This window comes from Mustela nigripes, chromosome 6 (genome assembly GCF_022355385.1).
Source record: "Mustela nigripes isolate SB6536 chromosome 6, MUSNIG.SB6536, whole genome shotgun sequence".
NCBI lineage: Eukaryota > Metazoa > Chordata > Mammalia > Carnivora > Mustelidae > Mustela > Mustela nigripes.
Window position 1 is genome coordinate 39525387 of NC_081562.1, and position 24921 is coordinate 39550307.

At 35.0% G+C, this 24921-nt stretch overlaps 1 protein-coding gene across 2 annotated transcripts in view; it reads right to left on the reverse strand.

The window, feature by feature from the left end:
* SYT1 (synaptotagmin 1) overlaps positions 1 to 24921 on the reverse strand; it is a 539629-nt gene that overhangs the window by 506554 nt on the left and 8154 nt on the right. The gene's annotated exons all lie outside the window — the stretch shown is intronic.

Below are 24921 nucleotides of genomic sequence, written 5' to 3' on the forward strand. Positions count from 1 at the left end.
AATTTGTTTGAAGACACTACTCATTTACTACTTAGCACAACTGCAGAAATAGGTCTTTATTCAGATGGGGCAAGTAGCAATTTTAGGAGGAAAAAATAAATGAAGTTCTAACTTTATACTGAATGATTAAGAATAGAATATTAAAGAGATTTCGTGATATGCAGAGTTGGATATTAGAGACACACTCTTTCATTCAGTCATATAGCAAAGTCACAGACTTAATGCAGAAACTGATTTAGCTGTATTAAGAATCACCTACCTTTAAAGTTGGTATAATCATTCCCATTTTACACTTCAGGAAAAGGGCCCAGGATAAAGTAACTGTCCATTGCATGGCAACTAAATTTGAACTTGCCTTCTGTCCTTAGGTTTCTTTTGTTCATTTTCTTTCTCCTATACCACTGACTGCATTTTTTGTTGAGTCCTCAGTATAGTGGGAAGCCTGATTTCTCTAGATTGGAATCCCAACTAGTCAAAGAAACTATATTTAGCCCTTAACTTCAAATATGGAATTTACTTAGAGTATTTGACACAGTTTCTTTTACTCTTGCACTTTTAATTGTCCTAGTGTAGAATTAGCTCATATTATTAAGATACTTTGCACATATGACAATCATTCATTATTGAGTCCTAGGTCTTCAAATGTATGGTCCTACTAAAATATATTGGATTTAACAAAAAAACATGTTTTTTATAGCATAACTTCAGAAACAAGTTTTTATATAATAACTTTAAAAATACTTTTAAAATGTCAGGCACAGAGGAATGAAAATGTTTCTATGATAACATTTATTTTTCAAATGAAAATATAGTTCTAGCCACCAAATGAGGAATTTTTTTTTTAGAGTTTGTTTAGGATGTTGGAAACACAGAAATGTAAACTCTTTAGTAATTGCTAAAACAAATATTATTTTATATTAATCACTTACCAGGATAAATATTTTACCAAAGAATTTTTGATTGCCTTATTTACTATGTTGATTACTTAATCCTATAATCCTAAATATCATGAATTAGTTTTGTGGGGATAATACCTTGTTCCTTCTTATTTTGTATTTCAAATAGATTCTGTCTTGAAATCACAATTCCCTTATGAATAATCTATTTCAATATGTAATTATTTATTTTTTAAAAGATTTCATTTATTTGATATAGAGAGAGAGATCACAAGTAGATAGAGAGGCAGGTAGAGAGGGGGGTAGCAGGCTCCCCGCTGAGCAGAGAGCCCAATGTGGGGCTCAATCCCAGGACCCTGAGATCATGACCTGAGCCGAAGGCAGAGGCAACCCACTAAGCCACCCAGGCACCCCTGTAATTATTTATTTTTAAGGTACTTACAGGATGCTATGGAAATCTAAGAGAAGGGAAGAGCATAAATTCCGACTTAAATAGTCATAATGTTAAGAACTAATTCACGTGTTTTAACTCTTGTCCAAGCTTTGCAATAAACACTGTCTCATTTACCCCTGACCACATGTCTATGAAACAAATATTATTACTGGGGTGCCTAGGTGGCTCAGTCAGTTAAGCAGTTGCCTTTGGCTCAGGTCATGGTCCCAGGGTTCTCGGATCAAGCCCCACATCTCTGCTGAGCAGGGAGCCTGCTTCTCCCTCTCCTTCTGCCTGCTGTTCTGCCTATTTGTGCACTCTCTCTCTCTGTGTCACATAAATAAATAAATAAATAAATAAATAAATAAATAAAAATAATCAATCTTAAAAACAAGAAAACTCCAAATATTATTGTTTCGATCCTCACGAAATGAGTAAGAGAGTGACTTGTGTGGTCGCACGACCATAAAGTCATGAGGTTGGCAATGAGTCTTTGTTACTAGATGACGCTAGTGGCAAAAAGCAAAAAATACCATATACCATAAATGAAGACTGAGTAAGATTGACACTAAAAAGAGGTATGATCAAAGTGCTATTCACAAATCAGAACACTGCATTGAAGAAATACTTGTAAGAGAGAAGTGAGTTCTGAGCAGAGGGATAACGTAGAGGAGCAGTTCCTGGTGTTGAATGTCCTGACAGTTGTCTAAATTCTTAGGGACCATCAGAAGATAGTAAAAGCAATATGGACACAAAGTTAGGTGGAAAGAACACAGTTATCCCACTAATTATGGTTAAAATATCGCATTTTTCCAGACTTTACTAAAAAATATATCTACTCCTAGCCTCCCTAGTCTCCCATGACCTGGGAAGGGTTTGTGTGCATGAGGGGCCCTGAAAATTGAGGTCTCAAGGAGAAACACAGATATCACTTTATTAGGTTTTGTATATTGGTTATGACAGGAACATATGTCTAAACAGTATGCATTAAAACTCATTTATCAGGTTTTGTTTGTTCATTTATTTCAGTTCTCTGTGTAATGGGACATAATTCCAGTCTATAACCTACATTTAGGCTCAGCTTTTACTTAAAAGATTTACTTTTAAAAAGATTTACTTAAAAGATTTCACTTAAAAGAAGTTTGTTTTTACTAACACGTCATCAACTACTGGCCTCGGTTTAGCAGAAATAAGAGTATACTAAATTTTATTCAGATAGAAAGCTTAGTATCTTTGACTCAACTTTTCTATAAAATCCTCTAATAGACTATATTTCACGAGTGTCTAATTTTTCTGGATTTTTTTTGAGTATTCAGTGATGTTGGTATTTATATTTTCTTTCTCTTTAACACAGATGGAGAGAACTGTATATGCCTAGATAAGCTGTCTTTGAAAATTACGCTTAGTATTGAAATAAAATCTTGCGTAATTTAAAAATGTTTAACTTATAAATATGTATGTTATATTCAGAAATAATACAATTGGTCTAGATGCTCAATAACTGTACTGTCAGTGTTTATATAGTCTGATAAAGCAGCCAATAGAAAGCCCCCTCTCCCAAATAAGGCAAGAATTATTATTAGATTTGAAAAGTTCATTTTCATTCACTATTAATTACTCTTGCTTTTCATGCTGCAATTGCCAGCAAATCTGGAATTGTTTTTGCACGTATACTCGTGCTCAGGGCCTTCATACTGGTTGCAACAATGGCAGTGATCCATTTGTCTGAACAAACCTTCTATATCTTGGTAAACACCTGCTGGCAAAGGCCATCAGCAGATAATGTAGTCGGGCAATTTAGTTACTAGTACACACAAATCATAAGGACAACATCATACTAATACACATGCAAGTTTTTAATTTTAGATTTTGACTTATGTTTGTCTCTATTTACTCTATCAAAAGCAATCCTTCTCAAACTAGAATTTGTATTTAGTTATCTCAAAAATATTGTGGAACTCTCAAAAATAACTCTTCTCCCTCATCATAATTAAAGTGTATGTGGAGGGAAATAGGGAAAGGGGATGTAAACTAGTTATTTGGGGTTTGATGCTGGTGATTTTTCTTTTGATTGTTAAACTATTTCTCTATTTTTATATTGAATACCATAAAGACTTTTTCCCCCTATTTTAAAATATTTTTAATAGCATTTACGGATCCCTGGTTGTGTGACTAAGCTAATTCCTGAGGGCTTTTATTTGTAGAATTCAAAATATATTATAATTTGACAAATGATAAGATTGTTATTTCTAAAATTAATGATAGGAACTAGGTAGGCTGTTTTTATGTTAAAAACACAAGATGATGGTGTTTTTCATTTTAGCAACTCTAAGAAGTTAAGCAATCCATCTGGTTTTTATCAAACCATGCGAAGTACTGTTCCATTTAGACCATTTAGCATAGTTTAAGCTTCGTGAGGGTCCACCAGCCGGAGAGCTCAGGTAGACCATAGAAGGTATGGAAAGAAACCAGAAAGGCCTGGACCCTAGATTCCTAAGCACTAAGACAAAAATAACACACATTGAGAGGAACAGAATGGATAATTGCTAATATATATGATTATGAGATAGCTATTAATTTATTCATAGTTTTCTTAAATTATTTCAAATATTTGTCACATATAAGAGAATTTATGTTTAACATCACTGGTTTTATGGATCTAGGAAGACAGGCATGAGATGAATTGCATTTTGAGATCAGTTTATTTTGGTACCCACTACTTAGCTTCTAAAGACAGGAAAGACTGCTTAACGGATATCAGCAAGCCATTGATTTGTGACCTGCCTCTTGAACACAATTCAAATTGTCACAGGTTTCTAGGGACATTTCTGACCAAGCTTCCTTTCCTCCTCATGTTCTGAGTACCTTTAATTTTTCACCTTAAAAAGCTGCTAAAAATGTCTTCTTCCATATATAAGTAAATACCACCCAATTGTCATTTCATGGTAGATAATTTAAAATTCAGTAACATCTAGAATTTCTGAAATCTATGTTGACATATTTGTTTCAGATATATTTCTCTTTGATCAAACAGGTATTAGAAACAAGTCAGTCTTTAAATTTCTTTTCTAAAATGTAATCTTAGAAGGCAGCTCTGATAGATATCCTACTAAAGCTGGGTATGGAGTCAAAGTTTTATGCCCAGCCCAGCCATTTACTAGTTTCCTATTCTTGATCAAGTCTATTTCCTTATCTGCAAAATGAAGAGAAAGATATATAATAGTGTTGTTATGACCAGTAAATGAGAAAAAGCATGGGCACAAGCTCTGTACACCATAATTTGCAATGTGTTTAGTTTTGCTTATGTGTCATTTTTCTCCTAAAACATATCTTGCCAATGTTTCAACAGAAAACTATATACCAAGAGTCCATTTTGTGCTTAATGATGTGATGGATAAAAACAAACCAAAGCAAAAGAACAAAAAACCAAGAGACTTGACTCTGCCAACAAGAAGATAGTAGCCCAGATAGGAAGAAAAGTAACATCTGTAAACCTGAAAACTCAGTAGGATTAATTCTAAATAAGTCTATAAGGAAAAGACAGTGTAAAGTAGGGTACTATCTTCATTTCCAAAATCTATTTGTACTCATGTTAGTGGCGTGATTACTTTTGCATAGTCTTTATTTAGAAACACCACAGCTGAGGTTTTGCAGCTAAGCCTTGAAGGTAGGGCAATATTTATATCTATGGAAAGAAAAGAGTCGGACTCTGGATAGAACATTGGAGGTCCTGGAAATGCAAGTAGAGTAGGGAGTGAAGAAGGAAAGATTAAGAGAAAGATATATCGGAGAATGAAAGATTGCTTGCAACTGGTAGAAACTGTAAAGCTCTGAAGAAAAGCCAAAGAAAAGGAGACTGATGTGAGAAGGAAGAAGCTGTCAAGAGTCCAGTTTAAGAAATACTAATTTTGAGATACCACTATGATATTCAAGTGGGGATATCTACTCTCTTAATGCATATCAAATCTGAGCATTCCACTTCCCCTTACAACTAGATAAATAGATATATTTAAGAAGAATAAAATATAAACATTCAGTCTAGGTTAGTACGATACATTAATGAAGAACCATACTTCGTGTTTTTGTGAAATGGACCACAGCATGTTTCTTAATGATATATTAAGCTGACTGTTGTCATTAAGAGCTATTTTACAAAAAAGGTCTTGAAGATTATTTAAAGTTTTCAAACCTTAATGTTTTTAAATATAAAGATTAGTTAAAAGATAATCTGCCATATATCATTTTACTATTCAACATTTTAAACCATGGGAATTATTAATATCTCATATATTCAGTAACTTTTTAAAAAATATATTTATTTATTTATTTGTGAGAGAGGGAGAGCATGCATGCACACGTGGGGAGAGGGGCAAAAGAGGAAGGAGAGGGATAGAAGACTTCTTCCTGAGTGTGGACGCTGGCAGGGCTCTATTTCATGATCCTGAGATTATGACCTGAAACCAAGTATCTGTTGCTTAACCAACTGAGCTACCCAAGTGACCATCAATGAGTGTTTTTTATAATCTAATAACATTCAAGACATAGCCTCTTTGTTATTTTCCCAAACCACTATAATCAGTAAGGCCATACTCGTGCTCTTTTCCTCATAGGATGGAAGTCCCCTGAAACTTTACTACTTAACTTACTTCTAAACCAGATCATATCCCAGTTCCTCCTCTAATTTATCACTAAGTGATTTTTCTGTTCCTACCTATTGTATTGTATACCACTCCACCCTTATTTTTATATTGCCATTTACTATGTCATTTCACTTATACTGTAAGCTTCTCAAACAGAAAAATATATTTTATCTATTTTTGACTTTCTAGTGAGTAAATCATAATTTCTTTAGCGTCTTCATCCTTTGACAATCTGATGGAAACTATGAGCTCAATCCCCTAGAAAACGGCTTATGCAAACATACACACCACTTTTTGCATAGAATTCTGAATTTTCCAAAACCTTTGAGGCAACACAGATTCCAAGATAAGATATCCTGAATTAGTGTTGAACAAACATCCCTGGATGAAGTAGGAATTCAATACATGCTTGACTGTGGATTAGCTATAGGTACTCAAAACATTTTTGACCTGTTCAAGAAAATTAACTGGACTAGGAACCCTGGGAGAAATGGGGCAGAAAATTGGTAATAGTCCAGGGACAGGAACAAGTAGGGGGAGTAGGAGATTTAGGAGAAAGGAAAAGCTTTGGCCCTAGGTATTAACCTAGCTATAGCTGCCTTTTTCTAGTAAAAATTTGTTACCAGGTACACATTTCTTACAGAGAAACAGGTAGTAAATCTGTGCATGTGGGAAACCTTGGAATATATAGATGCCTTAAAGAACCTTGTGCTCTAAAGTAAAAATAGAAACGACAGTGAGCAGGAAGAAGGAGGATATGCTGGCATGCAAATCACACCCTTGGTTTCCTGATGAAGCATGACTCAGAAGCTACCAAAGATATTAACCAATCACCAGGCAGAAGTAGGATGAACTGTACAGAGTTCAGAAGGTAGCCAGAAGTTATCTCTGAAGCATTTCAGAAAGAGAACAACTCCAACAAGATTAGTAAGGATAATAATTGTCATTATAGATAAAATTATCATTCACCAAACATCTGTCTGTGTCAAGCATCATATTAATCACTTTGCACACATTATTTCTCAGTAGGTTGAATATATTTTATTATTGCAGCAGCTTCAATATGTTTCATTAAAGCTTAAAAATGAAAATGGGTCTATCCATCTAACTAGGGCATTATACACAATGATATGAAGAAAATGGAAGTAAAATGGGAAATTAGTTGAAATATGAGCAATTTACTTAAGCCTACATTACGTAGCTGTGTTGTCTTTTACATACAAGAGCAATACTTAATCTTCCCAAATCACACAAAATCAAAGTATTTTTTAAAAATGATTTAAAGGGGTACCCAGGTGGCTCAACAGTTAAGCTGAACATCTGTTTCTGGCTCTGGTCATGATCTCAGGGTGCTGGAATGGAGCCCCACATTGGGCTCCCAGTTCAGCAGGGAGTTTGCTTGCACCTCTGCCGCTCTCCCCTCCCCTGGCTTGTGTGTGTACACATGCTCTCTCTCACTCTTTCACACTCTTTGTCTCAAATAAATAAATAAATAAATAAAATCTTTATGTCTGAGGCTCTACCAATTTATATTTTTTATTACTAATATTGTTACTAATTTACATCTCACTTTTCTCACATAATAAGTTTGATTACTAACTATAATCTCAACATAACTTAGTTTAACTGCTCTAATAATAGTTTTAGAATACAAAACTTGAGAATTTATCTTTAGAAATAAAACTTAGTTTTAAATATTTCCATCTAGAAAAGATAAGCTTTTTTCTGTAACCAAATATATCACATTTGAGAAACATAATCAGTCTTCTCAAGGAATAATAATCTATTTCTTCTAACAAAAGGATATGTATTATCACCATAGAAGAAATGCACATACCTCATTCAATAAGTAAGTATTCAATAGTGGCTATGTATAAGACATTGTTTGGGATGTAAAGACAATTAAGACATTCTCCCTATTCTCAAGGAGCTCATGTTGTAATAGGAAAAGTAAAAAATGTATACAAATAACCATATTATAAGGTAGAAAGTTTAAATGTCATAGGAGATTATTATCTTGATTTTACCAACTAGCATTCTATCTTCCTGACTTGTGAGGCTCCCAGATCACATGACTAAATAGCACTTACAGATCATGAAACCTAGTGATTTAACCTTAAGTACCTCATATCCATTTATATGGCATGTCTTTTATTTATCCATTCTTTTTTACTTTATCAACAAATAATGCACTGTCTTATACTTTCACTGAAAGTAGTTTTTTGGTCTTCCTTAGCTCTTTAAGTATATTATCCTCTCCTTGAAAAAAAAAAGTCTAGAATATGTGGCTGAGTGCTCTAGTAAGTAACAGAAAAATACTTGCTGACTGGGTACCTAAAACATCAGGAGGACATACTGACTGATATATAGATCATCACAGTTGTAAGCATTATAAGTATCTTTTAATTGGTAATTTGTTGATATGCATTTAACTATAAGCAACATTTAGGTGGTTAATTTTAGAGAATAACATCAAATGTTTAACAATTTTCAAAATCAGCCTTCAGCAGAGTATCATTTAAATGCTGACACTGATGTATTTTTTTTTAAATGAAATTAAACGTAAGATATTGAAAAGCAAAAGCATTTTGTCTAAAAACAATTTTCTTGAAAATCATGCCAATCCAGGTATTTTATGGAGGATGGCTTTTAGAACCAATTGCACTCACTTTATATTCATGAACCCTTAATGTTTCTCTTCCTCTGACTTTGAGAGTACATTAGTAAGTCTTTCAAGCATAGGGAATTTTTTTTTCTCTCTGCCACTTTCCCAGATATCTTAAAGTTAGCCTAACTTTTACCTACTTGCCTCAAGACAATGAATTAGATAGCACAGTGGCTGAGAAATGCATGTATAAAATGGTAAAAATAATAAATAAACAAACAAATAAATAATCAGTGGTATGATATAAGCTCTAGCTTGTATGATGGAAATTAAATTCATTTTTATTTTTTAAAGACTGATTTATTCATTATTTCAGAAGGGGGGAGGCAGAAAGGAAGAGAAAGCTAGAAGACAGATGGTGGGAGGGGGTGGAGAGAGGGGATGGAGGGAGAGGGAGAGAGAGAATCTCAAGCAGACTCCCTACTGAGCACAGAGCCTGATTCAGGCCTGGATCTCATGACCCTGAGATCATGACCTGAGCCAAAACCAAGAATTAGACAGTTAATCAACTGAGCCATTCAGGCACCCCTAAACTCATTTTCTTAAAAAGATTTTATTTATTTATTTGACAGGGATCACAGGTAGGCAGAGAGGCAGGCAGATAGAGGAAGGGAAGCAGGCTCCCCGCTGAGCAGAGAGCCCGATGCGGGGCTGGATTGCAGGACCCTGAGATCATGACCTGAGCCGAAGGCAGAGGCTTTAACCCACTGAGCCACCCAGGCGCCCCCCCCCAACTCATTTTTAAATAAACATCCTACAGTAACATATTTCTGAACCTTTTACTACTCTATTAATGTATTTATAGGCCATTAAATCTAGGAACTACATAGAGAGAAGGTGTAGGGCAATTTTGTTTCTAACAAACCTACGAAGGGCAAATCTTCTGGTTTCCACTCTCGTCACATTCATTCAATCTAGGAAAAAGCAGTTTATTCAAAATGATCCTAAAACACAACAACAACAACAAACCCCTCAGTTGAAACATTTTACCCTTCTCTTCAAAACATTCCAATGGTTTCCCATCTCATTCAGAATAACAGCCAAATTCAATCCAGTGTCCTGCCCCATCTGGTCACATGTTACCTCACTGAAATAAACTTTTGCTTTCTCCATTACTTACTTTGACTGGAGCACAATATCCTCTGCTTTCCTCAAGTCACCATATACCTCTTATCAAAGTTCAGTTTCTCACTTCCTTCAGATCTTTGTTCCAATGTGACCTTTACCTACCACCCTATTGTGATAAATGTATTGATGATAAAAATTCTCACAAAATAGGTTTAGAGGGAACATATTTCAACATAGTAAAAGCCATATATGAAAAACCTGTAGCTTTCTCAATGAAAAACTAAGAGATTTTCCTCTAACAGCAAGAACAAAATAAAAATGTCAATTCTCACCACTTTTACTCAACATAGTACTGGACATCCTAGCCATAGCAATCAGATACGAAAAGATATAAAAGCTAGCCAAATTGGTAAAGAAGAGTTAAAATGTTCACTATTTGCCAATGACATAACATTATATACAGAAACCCTAAAGACATCAAAAAAACACTAGAACTGATAAATGCATTCAGTACAGGATACAAAATAATTTACAGAAATCTGTTGTATTTCTATACAGTAATAACTTAGCAGAAAGAGAAATTAAGAAAACAATCAATATACAATTGTATGCCCCCAAATAAAATACCTAGGAATATACTTAACCAAGGAGGTGAAAGACCTGTACTCTGAAAACATTGATGATAGAAACTGAAGATGATACAAACAAATGGAAAGAGATTTCATGCTCCTGGATTGAAAGAACCAGTACTGTTAAAATGTCCACACAACCCAAAGCAATCTATGATCTATCAAAATCCATAGATCTATCAAAATATCAGAAGTAGAAGAAACACTACTAACATTTGTATGGAATTACAGAAGACCCCAAATAGCTAAAGCAGTCTTGAGAAAGAAGAACAAAGGTAGGGGTATCACAATCCGAGATTTCAAGACATACTATAAAGCTGTACTAATCAAAATCATATGATACTGGCACAAAAATAGAGACATAAATAATAAAACAGAATAGAGACCCCAGAAATAAACTCACACTTCCATGGTCAATCTGTGACATAGGCAGTAAGAACATACAATGGGGGAAAGAGAGTCTTGTCAACAAATGGTGTTGGACAAACTGGATAGCTATGTGCAAAAAGAATGAAACTGGACTGTCTTACACCATACACTGGACTAAAGACCTAATGGATGAAATGGATAAAACGGATTAAAGACCTAAATGGGAGACATGAAACCATAATAACCCTAGAAGAAAACATAGGCAGTAATCTCTCTGATACTGGCCATAGAAACATTTTTCTAGATATGTCTCCTCAGGCAGAGGAAACAAAAGCAAAAATAAAACTGGGACTACAGCAGAATAAAAAACCATTGCACAGCAAAGGAAACTGTCAGCCAGTTGGCAAAGTAGCCTACTAAGTGGGAGAAGATATTTGCAAATGATATATCCAATAAAGGATTAATATCTTAAATATATATAAAAAACTTACACAACACTGAAAAAAAACAAATAATCTGATTAAAAATAGACAGACAACCTAAATAGATATTTTTCCAGAGAGGATATACAAATGGCAACAGATGCATGAAAAGATGTTCAACATCACTCATCATCAGAGAAATGCAATCAAAACCACAATGAGATATCATCTTACACCTGTCAGGATGCTTAGACTCAAAAATTCAAAAAATAATGAGTGGTGGCAAGGATGTGGAGAAAAGAGAATCCCTGGCACTGTTGGTGGGAATGCAAATTGATGTAACCATGGTGGGAAACAAAATGGAGTTTCCTCAGAAGTTAAAAATAAAATTACTAAAAAAAAAAAAAATACTGTATCATCCAGTAATTCCACTACTGAGTATTTACCCAAGGAAAATGAAAACACTAATTCAAAAAGATATATGCACCCCATGTTTATTGCAGCAGTATTTATAAAAAATAAGATATGGAAGCAACCCAAGTATCCATCAATAGATGAATGAATAATGGATACACGTACACACACACACAATGGGATAATACTCAGCCACCAAAAAAAAAAAAAAAAAAAAAAAAAAGGACAATATGGATGGACCTAGAGGGTATAATCCTAAGTGAATAAGTCCAATAGCGAATACCCTAAGATTTCACTCATATGTGGAATTTAAGAAACAAAACAAATGAACTAATCACAAAAAAAGACAAACAAATGGCCCTTAAATACAGAGAAAAACTGGTAGTTGCTAGAGGGGTGAGGCGGGAACTCAGTAAAATAAAGGAATTTAGACTATACTTTTTGTGATAAACACTGATAAATGTACAGAACTGTTGATCATTATGCTGTATACCCCAAACGAATATTGCACAGTATATTAATTAGAATTCAATTTTTAAAAGCTAATTGCATCATCAAATGACTTCACACATAATGAGTCATTAAAAATGATCTATTCTGAATAACTGTATGCTGCTAAAGGTTAAATAACTTCAACATGTAAGAAAGAATTATAATTGAAATAAATTTCAATTTTATATTGCAAAAAAAGATCTTTTTTTCAGTACAAATGGAAATAAAAATAAAATGCATTCTACCTTCATCCCCCAAAGCTGGCACTCTCTCCTTTCTCTCCTTGTTTTGTTGTTGTTTGTTTTTACTTCTTTGATGGCGTTCAGCTACATAAAACATACCACCAAATCCTCTTCCTTTTCTACTTCCTACCTCCTTCACTCCCTCCGTCTTTTTCTCCCTCTCTCATTTTCCTTCTTTTTTTCACTTGTTTTCTGCACCCAATAAAAGGTAAGCTCTTTCTTTGACGGCTGCTAGGTTATTGATACTGATTATTTTTAAATTAATGTTCAATTTTCTGAATTAAAGAAAGAATAAATGATCTAGATCCAATGAACTCTAAAGCCAAACCCTCCTCATTGAACTCCAGCTGTAACACCTGACAGTGATATGGCTGCAAGTAATAGCATCACTTCTGTGACCTCAATTTTGGCATTTCCAAAATGAGCATAATTGGGGCGCCTGGGTTGCTCAGTTGGTTAGGTGGCTGCCTTTGGCTCAGTTCATGATCCCAGGGTCCTGGGATCGAGTCCTGCATCACGTTCCCTGCTCAGGAGGAAGCCTGCTTCTCCCTCTCCTCCTCCCCCTGCTTATGTCTGCACCCTTTCTAATGTCTGTCAAATAAATAAATAAATAACCTTTAAAAAGGGGCACCTGGGTGTCTCAGTGGGTTAAGCCTCTGCCTTCTGCTCAGGTCATGATCTCAGGGTCCTGGGATCAAGCCCCGCATCGGGCTCTCTGCTTAGCTGGGAGCCTGTTTCCCCCTCTCTCTCTGTCTGCCTGCTTCTCTGCCTACTTGTGATCTCTCTCTGTCAAATAAATAAATAAAATCTTAAAAAAATCTTTAAAAAAATTAGAATAATAGTGCAAATCTCACAAGGTTGAAGTAGGATTAAAGGAGTAATGCACAATAATTCTTAGAATGGCACATGGCATGTAAAGCTCTCTACATGTAAACTATTATTATTAAGTTAAATGAATTTTATAAAGACCCCTAAACACTTCATGTTCCTTCAAACATTTATATTGTTTTTAAAAATATTTTAAAATATTTTTCATATAGCTAAAATGTGCAAGATTATTCTTAAAAAATTTACATTTTGAAATACTTTAAAATCCTTAGGATTAGCATATGGTAGCTCCCAACCAAAGATATATTTAAAGTGATTATAAAATTTTTATTTATAGTAGTGTCTGAACATATAAAGGACCATAAACATTAAAAATACTAGAGATTATGATCTCTGGTAATAATAATTAATGGAAACATTAATTTTAAACAAGATATTATAATATCTGTCACCCATTCACAGACCTGTACTTCTGGGGCTAATAATACATTATATGTTTATAAAAAAACAAAAAAATTAATTAAAAAATCTGTCATCCAAGAATACTTTGTAATAAAAGTGAAATTTTAAAAAAAAACTTTACATATGATAAAAATCAGTACATTTAGTATTTTATGTGTATTGAAACAATCATTACAAATTATAACAGAAAAAACTTAAAATTATAAAACCAAATTAGCTTAAAATAAACCAAATCACTTGTATATAATGTATTTTATAGAATTATTTCATATTACATTAACCAAAAATGTCTAACTCTTTCTAATATTAAAAATACATACATTTGAAAATCATTATAGTTTATATGAAATAAAGTATTATTCAAAATAAAATCACCTAATAACAAAACGTACATTACACACACTGTATATAATGGAATACTGAATTTAAATGTAATATATGTGTATGTGTATCTTACTCTTCAGATATAGTAAGCTCTGTTAAAGTAAACAGAGCTTACTAAATCTGAAAAGTAAGAGACCTAAGAGCTATTTTTCAACTTTCACATTTTTGGATTATTTGAATATATTAAATATTTTAGAGAATACATTTTCACTTAAAAAGTTAAAATGCTTCCTTAAAAGCATTGCTTTTTACTAGCCAGAAACCATACTTTTAAAAAAGTTTCCATGGGGCGCCTGGGTGACTCAGTGGGTTAAAGCCTCTGCCTTCGGCTCAGGTCATGATCTCAGGGTCCTGGGATAGAGGCCTGCTTCGGGCTCTCTGCTCAGCAGGGAGTCTGTTTCCTCCTCTCTCTGCCTATTTGTCTGCCTGTCAAATGAGAATGATCTCTGTCTGTCTGTCAAATAAATAAATAAAAATCTTTAAAAAAATAATAAAAAAAATTAAAAAGTTTCCATTATAGGGACGCCTGGGTGGTTCAGTCAGTTAAACATCTGCCTTCAGCTCAGGTCATGAACCCAGTCCTGGGATTGAGTCCCACATCAGGCCCCCTGCTCAGCCGGGAGTCTGCTTCTCTTACTGCCTGCTGCTGCCCCTGCTTGTGTGCTCTCTCTCTCTCTCTCTCTGACAAATAAATAAATAAAATCTCTTAAAAAATTAATAAATAGTTTCCAATATAGACAATTAAACATACATTGGAAATCTATACAGAATGAATGTCTTTGTTTTTCAGTAATAGAACTCTTTGTGCTTTGAACATGATACAGATTTATGGTACAACTGAGGAACTCCTTAAAAACAGCAGTAAGAAAAGATGAAGAGAGAGTGAAAAGGTAAAGTGAAGAATGATTATCTATTTGAAAGATAGCACTGACCCAAATAATCTGAAATAGTAGTCCCATTAAAGTAAAATTGAAATATATCCTTCAACATGTTTGCCCTCTTAATTACCACAAAATGAACACTTATATCAACACAGTCATTTGGAATTTAATAGTGAGCTCTCTGGCCAATTTATTTGGGGAAAGTAAAGACGGATACAGTCATCTTTTGCCTTGTATAAAAATGAGAGTCAACTATAATTAATTCCAGTTCATGAAGATTCTTATTACCAAGATCACACATTAAGTTACTATATTAGTTTGAAGAAAAATGGGAATGAGTGAGAAACAAATGAAAATAAAATCAACAAGGATGATTCATCTAGTAATACCCATCAAAGATTTTTAAGTGCTTACTTAGTAAGTGCTAAGGACTGCTAGGTAGGTCAGCAATGAGGATATAATTGGAAACAACATAAAAATGGTTCCTGCACTCACAGAGCACTCAAGTTCAATCTGAGTTTTTGCACTGGGATAGTAAACATTCATTCTTTATTGCTATAATTTTATAATTTAGTACATTATTGTTGGAAAAAAGTATAGAAATGAAAACATATCTCAGAGATTTTTTTTAATTTTTTTTTTTTATTCATTTGATGGAAAGAGATCACAAGTAGGCTGAGAGGCAGGCAGAGAGAGAGAGGAGGAAGCAGGCTCCCCGCTGAGCAGAGAGCCCGATATGGGGCTTGATCCCAGGACCCTGGGATCCTGACCTGAGCTGAAGGCAGAGGCTTTAACCTACTGAGCCACCCAGGTGCCCCTCTCAGAGATTTTTTGACACAATTATTCTCAAATGAGTAATCAGTAATCAAAGAATTTTAAAGAACATATCAGCCTGTATTTGTTACAGTCTCACTATTTTATCTTTCACTAGATTTATTTTCACTGCATTTTTTTTTCAGATATTTTCTGGAAGTGTGTTTTCACACCCAGAGGATGTTAGATCACAGAATGTTCCCATTAAAAAGAAAAGAAACAAACAAGAAAGAAATCTGTGATGCTATGATTTTGAGAAAACACATTATCAAAATAATTGGGGAAAAAACCCAAGACTAAAATTTCAGTGATATAAACTTAAAGCATTTCTTTACAGCCCATTCAAGATCTTCATTACTTAAATTTAGTCTCATGAGTATCCTCAAGTATAATATATGAATTTATAAATACATTTCTTCTTTTTAAAATTTTTTTATTTTTTTATTTTTTTGAGAGAGAGCGAGAGAGACCATGAGCAAGGAGGAGAGGGAAGAGCAAGGTCCCTGTGAACAAGGAGCCCAATGTGGGACCTGAGCTATAGGCAGACACTTAGTAACCTGAGTCACCCAGGCCCTCCTAAATACATTTTCTCTTTAAAAGGAGGTAAGCATTCAACATTTTCAAATTTAAACTTGATTTAGAGTTTCCCAAAATGTGAAAAATTTTTAAAAAGTTTCCATTACTGTTCAAATTCCCAGTTTGCCAATTTTTGATAGTTCTGCAGTTAATTTTTAGAAGTGACAAACTCGTTCTCTTATAATATGGAAAAGCTGAACATTTGTTCTCAAACATAAGTAATAAAAATTTATTCTTAAACAGTCAGCCATATTACATTTTTAAATTTACAATATTTTTGTCTGTCCATAGCAGATACATCCACAATACTCAAAACATAGAGAGCCGCCCATGCTAGGGTCCTGACGCAGGAAGAAGACTGGAATATTAAAAATCTGAAAGAAGACCAGTGTGACCAGAGCATGAAGACGAGAGAAATAATATGAGAAATTAGGCTGGGGAATAGCAGAATCCAGACTAGGCATTGATTTGAAAGAATTAAGATGGCCAGGTTGATTTGATTATGGTGTGGCAATGGAGGTAGAGAAAAATAAATAAATTTAAAAGATATTTGTGAGCCCAAAGTGATCAAGACAGCATATATTTTGGATTTGGGATTAAGGATGAGAGACCCATGAAAGCAAATTTCTAGATAACACAACTAGTTGGATGGTTGAATCATTCATTAGGATCAAAGTTATTGGGGAAAGACTAGATTTGTTGGTGAAATGAATGAGTTCAGGTTTGCATGTGGTGGATGTGAGGAGTCTTTAACATATCCCAACAGATGTATTAAATCGGCACTTGTTTTCATGTCTGGACTCCTAGTAAGTAAAAAATGATTTAATGTACACTCCAAATTTGCCAGGAGTGATGGCATTTTTCTTTTTTAAGATTTTAATTTTAAGTCTTCTCTACACCAAACATGGAGCTTGAACTCACAACTGGGAGACCAAGAGTCATAGACTCTACTGACTGAGCCAGCCGCAAGATCCAGGAGCTCTAGCATTCTTAATCAAATATATATCCATTGTTTGAGATGCAGGTCAAGAAAAGACAAGCTTTCATTAAAGAATGAACTAAGCATCCCTCATAATAATATAAAAGTTCCTCAGAGTGCAGATCATGCTTCTCCTCCTCTATGAAGCCATCGCTGTCTCAAGTAATCATCATTCATTCTTACATGGTTTCATAAAGCTTTGTACTCTCCAGTTGCAACTTAGAGAGGAGGCTTTAAGAACTTAACAATATCCTCACCTTCAAACCCCAGGGCTATGTTATACATTCTGTGCCCTTGTAGGTTTGGACATGGAGACGATCTGACTGTTCATATCTTTTTTTTTTTTTTTAAAGATTTTTTATTTATTTACTTGACAGACAGAGATCACAAGTAGGCAGAGAGGCAGGCAGAGAGGAGGAAGCAGGCTCCCCGCAGAGCAGAGAGCCCAACGTGGGGCTCGATCCCAGGACCCTGAGATCATGACCCGAGCCGAAGGCAGCGGCTTAACCCACTGCACCACCCAGGCGCCCCCTGACTGTTCATATCTGACCAGAAATTATGCCTCTTCTAGGGTCAAAGTAGTTACATGCTGGTGAGAAGGCTTCCAGTGCTTTCCTCCCTACTGCAATGAATCCTTAAACATTATGTTGAGATGACAGTGTTATAAAAGTCAGGGTCTCATCCGTCCGGGTCCTTGAATGACTATGTAGATCTGAGAAATACTCTTCCCCCTGCAACCTCTACCACACACACACACACACACACACACACACACACACACATCCATAGTGATTAAGTAGTGGGAGCAAGAAACAAGGCTTAGGTGTTTAAGACACTGAGGTTTTCCTATTGTTCATTACCAAAGCAAATTCTACCCTAGCCTTACTATTTCACAGTTCACATCTGGGTATTCTACTTTTCCTGGTTTATGGTGTGTCTCAATTGAAATTTATTTTATTCTTCTACAGGTGGTTGAAGATGTCTGGGAGTTTGTGCTCCTTAAATAGTTTCAAGCAATGAAGGAAATGACTGAAAGATTGAGGACACAATCTCCAATCTTAGGCACCACTATGGAGAAATTCACACAGACAGTAGAAAAACCAAAGGAATAATGAAAGGTGTCAGAGAGATTATCTAGTAAAATTGTATCACTAATTTAGAGACAGATTGAAGGTCTTTATATTATTTGCCTCTTTTTAAATTTGAACACAATATTCTAAATATCTGTGCTTAGTCTTTATTGACTATTGGTTCCATAAACTAGTTCTGTACTCGCTACTTTAAAAGAAGAGAAATTTAAAAAAAAGAGAGAAATAACATTCTAAGCATATCTGTGTATTTTTCTATACTCTACAAGAAAATTTACCCATAACCAAAAAAGGAGTACAACACATTGACACACCCCGATGTTCATAGCAACATATCAATAATAGCCAAATTATGGAAAGAATCCAAATGTCCACTGACTGATGAATGGATAAAGAAGATGTGGTGTATATGTATATACACATGGAATATTATTCAGCCATGAAAAAGAATGAGGGGCGCCTGGGTGGCTCAGTGGGTTAAGCCTCTGCCTTCGGCTCAGGTCATGATCTGAGATCAGGATCCGCATTGGGCTCTCTGCTCGGCAGGAAGCCTGTTTCCTCCCCCTTCTCTCCCTCTCCCTGCTTCTCTGCCTACTTGTGATCTCTGTGTGTCAAATAAATAAGTAAAATTTTAAAAAAATGAATGAAAACTTGCTGTTTGTAACAATGTGGATGGAGCTAGAGTAATAAGCAAGGCGAAATAAGTCACTCAAAGAAAGACAAATACCATATGATTCTCTCATATGTGGAATTTAATAAACAAAACAATCATAGGGGGAAAAATAGGAAAACTGAGAAACAGATTATAGAAGAAACTGAAGGTTACCAAAGGGGAGGTGGGTGAGGGGAATGGGTGTTATAGTTGATGGGGATTAAAGAATACAGTTGTGATGAGAACCAGGTGTTGTATGGAAGTGTTGAATCAGTAAATTGTACACCTGAAACTAATACTGTATGTTAAATGGAATTTCAATAAAAACTAATAAAATGAAACAACACAATAATCCAGTGCAAATTTATAAAAAAAATCCATATATGAATATAGCAAGAACATTATAAGTTTGGTATGGAAATGTTATTAAACTTCATGCATTTGCTGTATGATGGTCCCCTATATTTAAAATAAGCCACTGCAAATTTCTGTATATCTATTGTACTTACATATGCTTAATTTTTAATTGCACTATATTTTAAAAGGAACTATATTTTTTGAAAATTGGTAATACTTTTATGAGAAGTATTTTTAAAACTGCAGATTGTTACTTGTTAGTAGGTTGTTAACTTACTTAGCCATGACCAGATTTATTTAATGAATTAGAAGAATACTAGAACATAACACCATAAAAAAGGTTCCATTGTATATATCCATTCATCTGTTAATGGACATCTAGGTTCTTTCCATAGTTTGGCTATTGTGGACATTGCTGCTATAAACATTCTGGGTGCACATGACCCTTCGGATCACTACATTTGTAAATACCCAGTAGTGCAATTGCTGGGTTGTAGGGTAGACTTTTGTCCATATTGTGTGTGTGTTTTAAGTATACATAATAATTTTAAAATGTTTTTAAAGATTTTATTTGACAGAGAGCACAAAGATGGGGAGCAGTAGGCAGAGGGAGAAAGAGAAATACACTCCCTACTAAGCAGAGAGCCCGATGTGGGGCTCAATCCCAGGATCCTGGGATCATGAACTGAGCCAAAGGGAAACGCTTAACTGACTAAAAAACCCAGACTCCATGTGTATACATATTAATTTTATACATAATATTATTTTATATATATATATAATTTTATACATAATAATTTTCCAACTATCTCTCAGGCACTGGCAAATCAGAGATGATAAAAAAAAATCATTGCAAAATCCTGAAACACTTGCAGTTAGTGGCACAATCAGCAATATTTTTAAAAAATCCAAATCTATGCAAGTATATATGTATCTACATACTAAAACATAAGGTAGTTGGATACCAAAGAACCTTGGATCCACAGATGAGGGAAACAGAGCATATCATTTATTGACCAGAATACTGATTATAATACTCAGCATAATACTCTTTATCTTCACACATAGGTGGTTTTGTGCAATTTCAGCAAAGAAAACTCCATTTTCAAAATAGGTCACTATCAAAGCATATAATGTCCAGAGGAATCTTAAGGGAAAAAAAGAAGGCCATTTAAGATTGACGCTTTAATTATTACTTCATTACTGCTGTGGCATATTGAGTGGTACTGCAATCTCACAAAAGTTAATATACCTCTTCAGCACCCAGGTTACTATCATAAAGTGACCTAGGTAGACTTGGGTTATGGAGTTCTTGAAATCAGGATATGAAACTAGATAAAGGAAAAATAATTTCCGGTTAAGGCACTGAGACCCATGTTGTCTAAATGACAATCGACACAAAATGATTTGTTTCATTATGTTTCCAGTGTTTATTTACTTTTGTTTCAAAATCTAAATTAGAGTCTTGTAGGATATAATCAAATATATACTCAAAAGGAAATTACATTGAAAAAAATCATTAATGTCATAAAAAGCCAAGGTGTTCACTTAAATTCAGAGAAATAATAAAATTGGGGGTAGGCCCATGTATGCGATTCCCTTAGAAATGGAGGGCAAAACAAGAAAGGTTATCAAGATTCAACAGAAGAAACATAGAAAGTGTCTAAGGGATACATGCCGCAAAAGAAAGGGAGTTACACTTCTAAAGATGAATATGGAAAATGAAAATACACACTTGTAAGACACCTAACAATGCATTTTGAAAGTCAGAGTGGAAATAGTATGTATTCCGTGATTGTAACCATAAAAAAATGTAAGCCAATGGGTTGCCTGGTTGGCTCAGTTAGATAAGTGCCTGTCTTCAGCTCAGGTCACGATCCCAGGGTCCTGGGATCAATTCCTGCATTGGGCTTCCCTGCTCAGCAAGAAGCCTTCTTCTCCCTTTGCCTCTACTGCTCCCCCTGCTTGTACTCTCTTATTCTTGGACAAATAAATAAATAAAATCTTTTTTTTTTTTTTTTTTTTTTAATGTAAGCCTATGAACAGACTGGAAATACAGCACACAGATATGAGATCCCACCTATACTGAAACGATGTTGAGGTTATACACAATCATGTTGTTTTGGAAATTCCCTTAATCATGTTTAAAGATTGTTTTAATTAAAGTATTAAAGCATGGTTCTACTCTGAAACCAGTATCTTTACACTTCAGCTTTGTTTGCTGTGTCTTCCATGAGCAGATCAAACTCATTCCCTCTATAGGGCTTCTGCACCTGGTGTCCTCTGCTTACAAATTTTTATGACGTGGCCCCTTCTCCTTTTATGCCTCAACTTGCATAATTTTAGTTGATGAGACTCCCCAATATTGCCTTATTTACTCACCCTTTTTATTATTTTATAGCTTTTCTCACTTTTTGAAACCACCTTAGTTGTGTTTTGGTATTACTGATGCTAGTTTTCATTGTTTGTATCCTTCCCTAGAATGCAAGCTGTGTTAAAAGCAGGTTTGTCTCATGGGTTCCTTTTTGGATTCCCAGCATCCAAAACAGTGCCTGCATGTAATAAAATCATGTTGGTGCTTCCTGAAGAAAGACACATTATTCCTAAATAATTCCTTTTCATTTTGGGGTACAGCAAGGAGAAAAAGTATCATATTTTTGTGCAAATTCATTCTGTTCCATCTGTGACAATGTATAGATGGTTAGGGCAATAAGGTAGTTATAAATTGGAAGTCACTGCCCCCCCCCAACACACAACAAAAATTTGAAGTATTGACCTCTGCACAGCTGGCCCTGTACATATCTTCAGTTGGCTCTACTGAGTTCAGAATTTAGGAATCTTCAAGTTTTCTAAGTATCTGCATACTGTATTAAAAAAAGGGAGAGAAAGGCATTAAAGACTCCAAAAGAATTAAATGGCATTCAACTTAGCCCTCTGCCTCTGATATTCAGTCTCTCCATACAGATATAGTCATACCTGTTGTCAAATGGTTGAGCATTTCCATATTTGTTGGTAAATGGCCATTGCTTCAAGCCTCTGAGTGCCACTACTCTCCACAACTTCAACTACTATGGACCTTTCTGTAGAATTTTCTGGATCTTCCCCTGACCCACCAACTGAGGTGTTAAGTGTCTGGAACAATAGGGGCTCTCCAGGGGGCTGATAGGGGCTCCAGCCATAGGGGCTGATCCACCATTAAGGCCAGCTGGCATCCTTTCTCAGGGTCCGTCCGTGCCTTATACCTTAGGAACTGGATGTTTGCTGCTTTTGCTTGCCCTAAATCTAGTCATTTTCAACAAAACTCTTCCCATTTAGTTAAATAATACTATGTCCAACTTTTAAATCCAGGGAGGACACAATGGTTAGCCTACATAAATATCCCCTTTCATGGGTTCAGGGCAAGTTACCCAAGTTGTTCCCATCAAGTTTATCCTGGATTTTTTGGCAAAAAAAAAGATGTTCTCTTTACATCAAAGTTTCTTACATAACCCTATAGTTACTTGGTGCATTGCAACCACCATAAACAAAGGGCCTGAGTCTGAGTAAAGTGTTGGCAGAGGAAAGTAGAACCAAGATGAGAGTGGGGAAGGGAGTAGAGGCTCCCATGATTTGGTTTCCCAATTCCAGCTAGTACTAAATCCAAGATACTCTTGAACTCTACGGTACCATAAGTTCTAAAATCCCTTTTCTTTCTTAGATCACTTTGAATTAGGTGGAATTTTTGCAAGTGAAAGTGTTCCTGACTAATAAAAATGGGTAACAAGAGTGGTCAGTCAGATCTGCCACCTACTAACAGAGTATGAAATAATTTGCCAACATTATTACATTTTTCTTCCTAGTGAAATGAAACCTCTAGCAGTGAACTATTTTATTGAAGCTCACCATTACAGAGTAGGCATCTGTACCAAGGACTATAAGACTCTAAGTTTCCTGCTTTTCTCACATCACCACAATGGTCATATTGACTAACTATGAAGTGGATAAAGTTAGCCTGCGTGTCTCTTCAGTCTCTTTTAGAAACCTCTACTTCTTGGTCACCATTTGCTCCCTTTCCTCCACTGAGGAGCTGAATGATTATACGATTGCTTATGGTTGAATACTGGTTCTATAAATAGACTGCTTGAGTTTGAGTCAATGTCCTACTACGTAACAGTCACAGGACCCTGACAAGTTACTTTTTTCCCCACAATTTTCTCATGTAAAGAATTACAAATTAGTACCTACCTCTGAAGATTACTGGGAATATTAAATGGCGTGAAGCATAGAAAGTACACAGAGAAGTACCTGACATGCAGTAAGAATACGAGAATATGATTAGCTTGTTTTTGTCCAAAAGCCCCCATAAAATACCTTTCCTATGCTCTAATTAATCTTGCTTTCTTTCTGTAGCCATCCCCCAATTAAAACTCCTGTTTCCTTGTATCAGATAAACTAGAGAGTCCATCAAGTTGGTCCACATCGCAACGTGTATGGCTCCTGGCAGTCACTCCCAAATGGGTTTATTTCTTCACACTGAGAATTGCTAAGTGATGGACTTCATTCCCATGAGGCTAGAATAATGATTGCGCTTGGGTATGTTCCCTGCTTAGCATTCTCCATCTTGGAATAGAAGAGAAAAGTATTGATACTGAACAACTTCCATTAATATTAAGTTCAGGAAGCAGTAACAAGTTGTGTGTGTGAGTACAAATGAGGAAGATGAGAGATGAAGATGGAGAACTTGGGGTAAAGCTATAACACTCATTATCTCATTCATATCTCTGTGCACTCAGGAGGTGTCCTAGGACCCTATAGTTCACAAATAAGGAAACAAGTGCAGGGATATCTTGTATTGCAGTGATACAGCAATGACTAAGGGCCAGCCGAGCCCAGTGACTCAAGCTCAGTGACTTCTCTTACATTTTAAAAAGCTGTCCTTTGAATAATTTAAAAATACAAATACAACTTATTTCAAAGTTAGGGTTACAACAGTAATGACAGCATATTAAAATTTCCATGTCTTTTCAATGTAAATAGAGTATATCTAATTTTAGTGATGTTGGACATTTGTTTCAAATTTTGATAGGAAATAGCAAACTACTTCATATGTATTGAGAAAATCTGAAAATGTACTTTTTTTCCCCTTAATTAAATGCTGAGGCAATATGATTCAGTAGGTGAAAATCATAAAAGGCTTCCTAAGTATGTAATTGCAAGTAGGTAACTTAATATCTTAGTCTCCCCTATTGCATCTGTAAAATGGAGAATCTCTTCATCACCAAAATTAAATAAGTCAATGTAATTCTCTAAAAATACAGTGCTATATAAGTGTCATGAAAACAATGATTTTATTGTTATCATTAGAAGAACAAAATAGAAAAAAAAAAGTACCTAATAGGACCTGCTATTTATTGGGACTTCCAAAAATGATTGCTCTATCTTTCTGTAATCAAGTTTGTTCTAGGAATTACCAATAGGTTAGACTTTTCCTGTAAGACCTTAAAAACATTCAAATCATGGCACATTCCATAAACAAATTAAGAGACTGCTCCCTTATTTAACTATACAGCTGTTTTGTGAAGCTAACCTAAAACCTCTATAAATTAAGAGATAAATTTCTTGCTTGTTGGCAAAAAAATAAATCCAGCTGGT